At 47.7% G+C, this 10203-nt stretch overlaps 3 long non-coding RNA genes across 4 annotated transcripts; 2 read left to right on the top strand and 1 right to left on the bottom strand.

The window, feature by feature from the left end:
* Positions 1-230: 230 nt before the first annotated feature.
* Positions 231-3104, bottom strand: LOC115271766. The gene is made up of 3 exons (XR_003900089.1): positions 3047-3104; positions 2405-2511; positions 231-296 (listed from the first exon to the last, which is right to left on the bottom strand). It is a non-coding gene; the product is annotated as an uncharacterized LOC115271766 (long non-coding RNA).
* Positions 1604-5545, top strand: LOC115271765. The gene is made up of 3 exons (XR_003900088.1): positions 1604-2084; positions 3633-3744; positions 5126-5545. It is a non-coding gene; the product is annotated as an uncharacterized LOC115271765 (long non-coding RNA).
* Positions 5546-5606: 61 nt separating this feature from the next.
* On the top strand, positions 5607-9924 carry LOC115272154. Of its 2 annotated transcripts, none has more exons than XR_003900278.1 (3): positions 5607-5829; positions 9049-9122; positions 9565-9924. It is a non-coding gene; the product is annotated as an uncharacterized LOC115272154 (long non-coding RNA). The 2 variants fall into 2 exon arrangements; XR_003900277.1 differs by having other exon boundaries at positions 5607-6069.
* Positions 9925-10203: the final 279 nt, after the last annotated feature.

Below are 10203 nucleotides of genomic sequence, written 5' to 3'. Positions count from 1 at the left end.
TTCGGGACTACCTTCCAAAGCAGAGGTAACTTTCCTATGCCTGTGACAAAACTGAGACCCAAAAGAGGGCCCAAGGTCACCCTGAAAGCTAGGGCCTGAGCCTGACCAGTCCCCAGGGCTTCGCTGGCCCCCCAGGATATTTACACCCGTTGGCTCCAATAAAGGCTGCAGCATGGATGTCTGGGCTCCAGCCCCAGCCCCACAACTGACCTGCTATAACACACACGTCCCTCCTCTGACAGCTTCCAGGAATCCGTTTCCTCCAGCAGAAACTTTCCCTGCAAGTCCTGAGGACACTGAAAGACCCAAGACCTTAGGATTCAAGAACACAGACCCCGACCTAGCACAAGGCGATTTTTAGAACACAGGGAAGAGGAGAGGGTTAGTCATTTTTCTTTATTTTTTTCCTTTTTTCTTTTTGGTTCCATCTTAAGAAGTCAAGTTACCAGCTAGGTTGGGGGTGGGGGGAGCGGGGATACTAAAGAAGGAGCCCAGCTGGCCCTCCTAATTACAAGCCTTAAAGCCCTCTTGACAGATCTGCCTGACAGTGTGGGATTGACTTCTCTTATCCCAGCACTGCTGCACCTGGAGGTCTCTGCTCATGACCTCTAGACGAAGGACAAGGTTGACTGGAAAAGGAAGAGGGGAGGGGAGGGGCCAGGAGCCCCCTCTTCAGAGTGGAGGAGAGACAGACTCCCGGACAGTTGGCTGGAGCTGGTGCGGGATCAGCGGGATGGCACCACAGGAGGAATGGAGGGCCCTGGGTGCTGGGCCCTCCATGTAAGCTAACTGTGGGTGGATTTCACCTGAACTCTTCTTGGTTTGATGGCTGTCTGGGACTTCTCCAAAGCCTAAGCTATAAGATGCTGGGTCAGCATCTCTGGATCCAGCAACCCGAAACTTCGGAAGGATTTGAGAGCTACAGCTCATTCCAAAGACACTCGACTATCATGACCAGAGCAGGCCCAAGGCCTCCAGCCACATGGGTAGAAGCTGCCTCACCAGAATCAGAAGTCAATGTGTGAAGTCTGATGGGGGAGATGGAGAGCGGACTGGGAGACGCTCCCCATGGCAGGCAGCCCGGGAGGCCAGGGCTGAGCCAGGAGCTTCCAAGGGAGTCTGGCTTGGGGATTTACAAGTCTCTTGTTTCCATTAAAAAAGACGGTAGGCCTCAAGTATGCTGGAGAGGATCATGATCCAGAGCCAAGACACAAGGCGAGAAGAAAGCTGGCGTTCTTGAGAGGCACTGTCCTGTCCTTTCTCTGCCAGATTCAGGCCTCAGATCCCTGATCCTCTGTCCCAGGCTGAGGCTTGAATTTCTCGATGACTTGGAACAAAGGACATGCAGACTTTTCTTAAAAAGTGTCAGTGAGGGTCTGATGTGCTGAGATCCTCAGGCCATTTGACTCGAGATGGGAAAAGCCACTATTTGTAACCTTGATGTCTCTCCAGGATCACTTTTCTCAGTTGTTCCAGAAGTTTCTCCTCTGTGACCCAAATTGTGCTGTCATTTCCCCTCTCTCTATGATGTCTTTTTTCACTTTCCATTGCTAGGATTTGGGTCTCACATCAGTCCTTTGGTTCAGATTCCACATAAATCCCATTTGGGCATCGGATCGATAGCAGGAAGACGCTGAGCCCTGCGGTGGCCAGCATGAGCCATGTGCAGGTGACCCTGACTATGGCTGCTCCTGTGGATGTATCTTATATTTGTTGAAGTCTTTTTGTTCTTGATTCTGCTCAGGGACAGTCCCAGAACAACTGGGACTCTAAAAAAGGAGATGAGAGAGGCCCCAGTGACCAGTTACATCAGGAAGTTAACTAAAATGTTAGTGGGAGGAAAAGAACCCTCCTAAGAGGCTCTAGACGTAAAGTGAGAACACTTCTGGGATCTTATGGGAGCAGGGAGAGGAGCCAGAAAGAAGCAAGTGAGGACAGTGGTGCACGTAGATTAAGAGGCTCCCAGCCATGGTCCTATTAGATAAGGTGCAAATCCAGCAGGAGACCACAGCTACTGCTCAAGATTGTGTTCAGTAAAATCAAAACACCCTGGAGATGTTTGAAATCCAGCCCGTGATCGACAGGTATGACCGACGGTAAGATGTTTGTAGGAATCATCTTCTCTGTGACAGAGAAAAAGAATCGCAGGAGGAAGTATAGAGATCTCCAGACTCCATTTGTGCACATGCCATTCCACTCACCTTCAAAGCCCTCCCTCTTTTTATGTGCCTTTCTTTTGCTTCCCTTCCTCCACTAAGTCATCTGGTCCTTCTCTCTGCTCACAGGGTTATTGTGAGAATTAAGTGAATTGACTTATGTAAAATCCTTGGACAGAACCTGAAACCCAACACTCAAAGATTATCGTTTCTACTGTTGTTATTCGGCCACAGTGCCTTGCACCTACCTCTACATGGATTGGTGGGTTGGTAGCCATATGCTTGCCTATTGTGCCCACTTGACAGTTCTTGGCCAGCAGGAACCATTCATCAAATGTCCTCATATCCTAAGAACCTGGGATAGGGGACAGTTTAGAGCCTGGTATATGGTAAGTAATCAATAGATGTTGAATGAATATATAAATGAAAAAATGAATACCTATGTACTATTGAGGTGTGTTATGAGCAAGACATGTGCCTGCTACCAAAGGTGGTCACATTCCCTTGGACATGTGTTCCTTCACCCCTCACCCACTGGTTCAGGCTCTCTGCCAACAGCCTGTGGTCCACGCTCTTAAGAGGCAGCCAACATCAACAACAATGTGGAGATGAAAAACAGACCAGGACCAATGAAAGCTGCTCCTACTCCAGCTGAGGTTCCAACTGTTTTAATTCTGCTAATGAGACCCAGCTAGGAGTAATCAGGGAACATCTAATATTAGCTGTTTTAATTTGAGCAAGAGGGAAAGGGACAACACAGAAGGGGGCATAGTCTCTAATGGAGAGAGTGGGATCCCAAGAAACTCCAAAGAAACCAGAGCAACATCTGGTGCTTCTGCACCCAAGAGAGTGCCCGGATGGATTTGGGATCTCCATGACTCAGCACTTACCCACAGATTAGAACAATTCACTCATCAATTTTCCCAGAATCCATTGCATCCCACATTAGGGGCCATGGTTGCAACCTGGAAAAAATTAGTTGGAGTTTGGTTATGGGAGACCTTCCTTCAATCTGACTTATCACTTTCTACTGCATCGTTCTGGTTCTCATTTGTCACCACTGAAAGTTAGGCACATGGTAGGTGCTTTGCTGCCTTTGTCAAACTTTTTTTTTAATATCCTCTGAATCCCTACAAGAAACTCACTGCCTACCATTTATTTACTAATCCATCAAGCATTTGTTGAGCACATGTTTTAAGCTAGATACTGAGGTAGGGACAAGGGCTTCACACAAAGAGGAACGACACACAGTTCCGCCTTAAGCTCAGTCTTCTGAGGAGACAAAATGGAAACAAACAACATCACCATCACGGGATAATCGCTACATGGAAGTCATGTCCAGACTGGGAATAATGGGAGCACAGGCCGAGAACAATTCAGGTCTGCCTAAGGCGGAGTTGGAGGAAAATTTTGTTTGGCACTTAGCACACATTGCCTTGTGTTTCTAGTTTCCTTTTTTCTTTCCTTACTCCCCAGATATGAGCAACTTGGAGCCAAAGAATGTCTTCTAGTTCAAGAATTAGAAGACATTAGAAGAATTAGAAGATGGGAATTAGAATCTTCCCATCTTCACGGAACCTTTCACATAGTGAGTGTCCAATAAATGTTTTTTGTTGGCGATTGCCTAAGAATGTGGGCAAGTTGCATTATAGCAAATGGTGACTGTTTCCATTCCTTTGAGAATCTAGAAAAATAAGTTGAAACTGCAGGGAAAAAGAATTAAGGCTCCTGGACCAACCAATGGATGACCCAGTGAGGCTATAGGAGCTTAGGTGAACTTCTAAGGGCTTATTGGCCCCAAGGATTCTCCTATGTTCAGAGGCCCCCAGCAAAAGGCAAGAGACAAGTCCTATGAGGAGAAGAATTTACATGTTAGGGGAATACAGTCCAAGTCCTTTGCTTCCATAGCTCTTCTCAGCCCGTCCCAACCCATCCCTCTAGTCTGTTCCTGATTATTTTCTCAGATATGCCCATGTTGCTGTCACTCTGAACTGCCTGCTGTTTTCCAGACATAACGGGTCCTTCACCATCCTGTACCCTCTTACATGCCTGGGACATCCTCTTTCTTCTTCACCTGATAACCACTTACTGATACTTTAAGAACAACTCTCACATCACCTCCTGAGGGAAGAGTTCCCTGACTTGCCCCCACACAGCCAGCAAGTCGACTCTCTTGGCTCCTCCAGCATTTTACTTATGTCTCTGTTGTGACACTTACTATGTCATACTGGGAGTATATTACTTAGACTGGATTACAAGGACAAGAGTGATCTTGGCTTCAAAGCCTGCACATCCTCAGGGAACTCACATACTCAGAAAGGAGCTCTGGTGTTAATGAAAGTGTCAGCACTGAGTTATTGCCTAAAAATCCAAGTCCCTGGACCCTCCCCTGGGAATTCCCCAACAGCATCACTTGCTGTTGCTTCTTCATTCTCAAGAATATCTCCCCTTTCCCTCCCTGCTATGCAATACTCCAAGTCCTATAAATTGAAGCCCAAGGTAGTTGTCAACTCTGTCCACTTTTCCTTGCCTCAGCTGCCACAGCCTTAGTCCCAGTGGTTCGAGCCCTGAATGCATGAGAAGATCACCTAGAGAGCTTTTACTACCTTCCGACATTGGCTTAGAGACCACGCCCTTTCTTTGACACCAACATCCTCACCAGCCCTTCCAGCCCCGCCCCTACACTCACCATGTTGCCCTTTTCTGTTTCTTACATGGGCCATGCCCTTTTCTCTTTGGGGTCTTCTTAGAGGTTGTATCTCCCACCTGGAGAATTCTTTCCCTTTCTCCCTGCCTGAGGAACGCCTTCCCTTCTTTTCCAAGAGACAGTAGAGGTTACGAGGTCTAGATTCAAATCCTGGTCCCGGGACTGTACCCATGGCATACGTGGCTTCAAGCATGTCACATGGTGTCAAAACCATGGTTTCTTCATCACCATGTTCAACGCACACTTTTTTGGTTTGTTTCAGATGAATACAAATGTCTCTGTCTGGGTTTCTAAGCAGACTCCTGCCTGGAGCTTCCTCCACTCTTCCAGTATTCGGAGCACCAGCTCACCTCCAGCCTTCCCCAAACTGAGCGATTTACAGCTAGAGAATCGTGACTTCCTCTCTTTCTGCAACATCTCCCCCATAAAAAAAAAAAACCCAGCAGAAAGCAAGTTGGACATCAAAAGCCTCTTTAAAACCAACATTTTGATGACTTAAGAGTAAATGAATGAGAACCATACGGCTTAAATTTCCTTTATGATACACAAGGGCTCTTTCTGGACTCACTTTCCATCGCTGCCAAGCTAATGATCAGAGTGGAAGTGGCCCAATCCCCACATCATCAACAGATGTCTCCCCATATTTGGAAAATTTTCACGTGGCCAAAGAAGGAAGCTGCCAGCCCCCCCTCCCCCCGCCGATCAGTTATGCACTTTAGAGTGCCCTTGCTTCTCCACTTCGTCCCCGTCGGAAAGAAATTCCACGCCCAGTGGCCCCAAGGCCTGGGGTAGTGAAGGATGCCTTCCTGAAGCTGGCAGCTGCCATAGCAGAAAGAGCACAGGACCTCAGAAAGATCTAGAGGCCCAGATGCTGGGCTGGATTTGCCACTGGCAAGGTCATATTGCCTCCTTGAGCTTTTGTTTTGTCACTGGCAGGTGGAGATAATGATCCTGCTCTATGATAAGGTAAGGATAAATAATATAACACACAATGTCACCCAGCAAATAGTCAACACTAATGGACTCTGAAAGCAGTAAGGGCACCAGAAGTCTTGACCTTTGATGGGTATGTACATCAGTAGCTGGCTTCTTCTGTTCCTACCAGTGGGGGGATTGAGACAGGTCCCGAGGACGGCGGGAGAGCTTGGCTCTCATTGTGACGCTGTGATCACAGAAGACCCATCATGGAGACGTAGAGTTGCAGTGGTAAGTGCCCTTTTATCCTCAGAGCAGTGACATCCTTCCTTCCCAAGGTCCAAGCTCACTTTCAGAGTCATCAGTGCATGGCTGTGACCTGCCTGTCATCTTTAATACCCTTCCAACGCTGACTGACTCTGGAAGATAAAAACATATCTCAGAGTCACAGCTGGACAGAGCTGGCAGAGCAGCAGGCACAAAGCTCCAGACATCCCACAGCAGAAGAGAGTTCCGGCTGCATTTCCACAAGCAGGACCATGCCCAGGTGGGTGCTGGCCTGAGCTCTGCAGGTTCCCCCTTCCCATTAACATCTGTCGGTGGTGAAAACCAATTCAAATGAACGTCAAGCAAAGCCAAGCAAGGGCATAAGGGTGAAGGCTGGAGAGAGATGGCATAAATGATGAGTCGCCGCAGGCAAGGTGGCTTAAGAAAGACTTGGAAGCCGCCTCCTTCCTTCTGCCTCCGCCTACTGTTTTCAAAATCTGTTTCACATTGGATTTTCTAACCACCTGCTCTGGGTCAGGCTAGGAGCCTGAAGGCTAGGAGCAGGGTCAGAGTAGAGAACACAACAGGTGAGGCTCCTGTCTTCCTGGAACGTTTAGTCTAGCAGAGGTCTGACAAGAAAATGGGTTACTGGGGGCACTTGGATGGCTCAGTCAGTTAAGTGTCCAACTCTTGATTTTGGTTCAGGTCATGACCTAAAAATTCATGAGATCCAGCCCTGCATTGGGCTCCTGCTTGGGATTCTCTCTCTCTCTCTCTCTCTCTGCCTCTCCTCCACTTGTGCACATGTCTTCTCTCTCTGTCTCTCTCAAAATAAATGAACTTTAAACAAAAGGAAAAAATATGAGTCACTTCAAGGGGTACTAGGATGAAGGAGATGGGCAGGGTACTTCAGGAACACACGCCTACTGGGCCTAACATATCTCGGTAATCAGGGGAGGCTTTCTAGAGGCGGTGAGAGTGAAGCTGAGACTGAAGGAACAATAGGATCTGCTAGACAAAGGGCTATGGGAGAATGAGGCTGAGAGGAGGAGGCTGGGAATGTTAAGAGCTGTCCAGATCAAGGGAACCACACGTCCAAAGGCCCCAGGCAACGCATGGACTTTGAGACATTTCCTTCTTTGCCTCCCTTTTCCCTCCCTGCATTTTCAGGTTTGCAGATGGATGCAGACATATGTGTAAATGTCTGAGTTATTCTCCATGGGGTTCCTGGGTACCGTGCAAACTGGTATATGTAGCAAGATACAGCTGGGCCAGACGAGGTCACCACACTTCACATAATAGAATTTTCACTCTGACACAGGGAGATACCTACTTACATATGCTTCTTCATGTTGATTACTTCAATAGTATTATCCCCGTGTCTTTCCTTCCACAATTTTAATGATTGATTTGGATGAAGACATAGGGAGTATCTACTGTAGTAATTAAAAGCATGTGCTGGAATCAGATAGATGAGTTTAAATCCTTTTGCACAATGTATTAACTCTTGTAACCTTGGGAAAAGGAATTAGTCTCTTTAATTCTCAGTTGCTCTATCTGTAAAATGGGATTAATAAGAGCGCCTACCTCCTAGGTTGTTGTGAGGACTAAAGAGAGAAATTTCCATATCAAGTGATTAGATTTATGCTAGCACATGCTGAATACACAGTATATGTTGGCTATTTTGGAGAGAGTCAGAGATTCTTAGATGAGGCTGAGAACAACCGAAAAGTCCTTGGTCAAGAAAATCCAGGGGCACCTGCATGACTCGGTCAGTTGAGTGTCCGACTTCAGGTTAGGTCATGATCTCAGTGTTCACGAGTTCAAACCCTGCATCAGGCTCAGTGCTGACAGCTCAGAGCCTGGAGCCTGCATCAGATTCTGTGTCTCCCTTTCTCTCTGCCCTTCCTCTGCTCATACACTGTCTCTCCCTCTCTGTCAAAAATAAATTTTAAAAAATTATAATAAGAAAAAGAAAGAAAATCCAGATTTCAGTAGGTTGGACCTAGAGGGCAAATAAGGCAAGATAAAATTTAATAAGAATAAATGCACTCGGATCTCTCTCTTACTCTTACACACATACACATACATCCCCCCCACTATACCACACACACACACACACACACACACACACACACACACACACCCCACCCCCATACATACCACTACCACATACACACTACCCCTCCCCACACACCACACATACACCACACACATGCCACAGACACATACCACACGTACACACCACTTACACATACCACACACACACACACACACATCACATATACACACACCACACATATACATAACACACACACACACACACACACACACACACACACACATCACAGAACTTTATAAGAGGAGAGAGGGAAGCCAGCAGAACATGTTTGGGAAGAAGAACTTCTGGGTTTTAGTAGGTTGTGGGAACCACAGGAGGCTCCTTCTAAAAATCTCAGGTTGTGTTCCAGAGAGAAGAGCAGCATCTAGCCTACAGAGAGTGCTAATGCAGCTCTACTCCGTGGGTCAGGCCACCCAGGAGTCTTGCTGTAAGCTCTGGGGGTCACACTAAGAGATCTACTCCAAGTAGACACCAGGATGGTGCAAGCAATGGAAATCATGTTTCAGGAAGAATGTTTGAAGGCTCTGGCATTTGTAGCCCAGAGAAGAAAAGGTCAAAATGCTATCTTTCACTTACATATTCAAGTATGTGTGGAATGGCCCTTAAGTGTCAGGTAACATCTGTGGCAACATAGATGGCAATGAAAAAGTTTCTGTCTTCAAGGTAACACTCTGGCGCTCAGCCCACGTCCTCTGTTCAAAGCTGACAGACCCACAACCCCCAGCTGCTGGGAATGGGGGGCACTGGTGGCCTCTCCAGGAAACGCCCCAATCAAGGTCATGCTTCCTCCCAGGGGCTGGCCAAATGTGGGGAAAGAAGGGCCCTGTGGTAATGGGATCAGCTTCTCCCTGCTCAATCCCATTGTTCTTATTGTCTTACAGGGGTGTCTCGCCATTAGGATCTGGCCAGTGGGTGAATGCAGACAAGCGAGCAGGCCTTGGTAATAGAGACAGAGGTAGGAATAGGGTGCGGCATGGGGTGCTATGGAAGTATTTAGGAGGTGCACCTAATCCAGACTGGGGAGGGTCAAGGAGGCTTGCCAGAAGGGATACTCTGTGAAATGAGATCCAACATGGAGCATGCCCAGGGTGGAGAAAATGACTTTGAACCTCCAGCTAGTCTCAATGGAAGAGGAAAGACCTAGGCTCTTTATTGTGAGCCCATGGCTGGGAAGAAGGTCTCAGGGGACTGACCCTGCACTGCCTGTGCTCCTCCAGGGTTTCTGCCCAGAGCCCAGGCCCCTTGTTTGCAACTGCCAGCACCACCAGCTCATCCGAGTGCCCCAGGACAGGGAGAGGGCTTACTTTTTGAGGATTCAGTTTTCCTGTCCCCAACCCCCAACCCATCCACCCCTAAGTGAGGCTGAGCTCAGAGATTAAAAACTCATTCCCTTGCAGGAAATGAAGAGCTGTTGCCAGGACCGCCCAACTGAGAAAATATGAACAAGATGCTTCATGCCGCTTGATGAACTCCCAACTCCTGCAGCTCCAGGGAAGGCAGGAAGATGGGCCACTGTCCCAGGCACTCCCATATTTGTTCTCAGCTGGGCTTCACCCGACTGTGGGAAGTCCCTGGCTGTGGTTGCTATAATGTCCTGGCTCCCAGGGTTCTAAATTGCCCCATTCAAGAGGCAGAGCAACACAGGAGTGATATGAAGAGGGCACCAGGTTCTAGACCAGGCTTCCAGCCAACAAGCTATATGACCTTGGGTGAGTCCGTTCACCCCTTCAGGATGTAATAAGATTGTTGGACTCCTGGATTTCTAAGATTTCTTCCATCCAATTCTAATTTTTGAGGAAGGAATTGGAAATGTTTACCAATATGACCGGAATCTCACAGCCCACCCGCTGAGATTTCCAATCCCCCAAGTCCAATTTCTACTTATCTTCTTCCAAGGAGAGGGGAGGACCCCAAGGAAATCAGTGAAATGTGTCTTCAAAACCACTCTGGTGTTTACCTCTAGCCTTTGGGTCAAGGTGAAGATTCATGAAAGCTTTAGACAGACAAGAAAGATTTTTCCTCATAGGTTTGGATGC

The sequence above is a fragment of the Suricata suricatta genome, chromosome 11 (assembly GCF_006229205.1).
Source record: "Suricata suricatta isolate VVHF042 chromosome 11, meerkat_22Aug2017_6uvM2_HiC, whole genome shotgun sequence".
NCBI lineage: Eukaryota > Metazoa > Chordata > Mammalia > Carnivora > Herpestidae > Suricata > Suricata suricatta.
Note: the sequence above shows the minus strand (reverse complement) of the source record. Positions and strands in the feature narration are given on the sequence as shown.